The sequence below is a fragment of the Charadrius vociferus genome, unplaced genomic scaffold (genome assembly GCF_000708025.1).
Source record: "Charadrius vociferus isolate BGI_N301 unplaced genomic scaffold, ASM70802v2 scaffold423, whole genome shotgun sequence".
Classification (NCBI taxonomy): domain Eukaryota; kingdom Metazoa; phylum Chordata; class Aves; order Charadriiformes; family Charadriidae; genus Charadrius; species Charadrius vociferus.
In genome coordinates this window covers 1919891-1921135 of record NW_009648149.1, presented here as the reverse complement: position 1 = coordinate 1921135, position 1245 = coordinate 1919891, and positions in this window count along the sequence as shown.

The window sequence follows — 1245 nt, the reverse complement described above, 5'->3', positions numbered from 1 at the left end:
CCCCGCTGGGCGCGGGGGACGTGGGATGGGCGGGGGGGACGTGGGACTCTCAGCTGTGGGAGTTTTGGGGTCTGGGGTGGGGGAAGACCCCCCGTGGGACACACAAACCCCCTGCAGCTGGTTTAGCTCATCCTCACGCACCGCTCCTGTGAAGAAGGCATTGCTCTGCTTTTTGTGTTTCTGGGCATTGCCCTAATTCTCTGCTCGGGCAGAGCCAGGTTTCGAGGTCCGCTCACCTCCCACCCGCAGGAGGGTAAAGGGGGGAGTAATTCAGCGTTTTCCCCCCAGAGATGGTTGGGAAGGGGTCCCGTGCGCGCCACGGGGGTGGTGCTTTGGAGGCGGCCATAGTCCTTACACCAAACAGGCACCAGAAATTCTTGGGGCTGTCATTCAGCACTGATTTTAGCTCTCCCTTGAGAGGGACAAATACCCCCGTACGGAAACGCACTCCCCTGCAGCAGGCAGGGAGACGCAGAGCCATCCCTCTCCCGGAGCATCCCACATGGGCAGCGGTGGGATCCCATCCGGAGAACCGGGCTGCGGGCCGGGCATCGACGCGGGGATTAAAACAGCCACGATTCATCCCCGCGGCGGCCTCCGATGGCCGCTGGCCCCTCCGCCAGAGACGCAACCTCTGCGGAAGCATTGGGGAGGCCGGGAACCAGCGAGGGGAATCTCCAAATCATCCGGGAGCTTGGGGCAAGCCGTGGGATTTCCAGGGATTTCTGGGCAGAGGGGGATGCGCGGGAGCAGCAGGTCCCGTGCGGCAAACCTTAGGCGTGCGTGGAAGGCATCGCCTCCTCCGCCAGCGTGATGTCAGGCTTGGGCGATTAGCTGGAGCCATTAATGCTGATGCTGTCGGTCACTAATGAGGTGTGTATTTCCAGGAGGGGAGCGTGGCACACGCACCGAGTCTCTGGGTGCTGGCAGCGAGCCCCAGAGGACATCGGCTTCAGTCAACGTGCAGGTCCGGGGCGCTCTCGGACCACATGCGCTTGACCGTACCTGCTGCGGCAGCACCTCACCCAGGCGAAGAAATACAAGAAAAGCGAGATCAAACGCACCGAAATCAGGTCACAGAATTGCCTCCGCTGCAGCTGGGCAAGACAACTACTCATTAGGGTGATTACAGGCAGAGGAACTACCCTGGCTCTCTGCTAACGAGCAGCGTGGGCTGCCTGACCTGCGCAGGTCTCTGCAGCCCAAACAAGCCCCGGGGCTGTTGTTGTACGTTCAGCTCCGGCT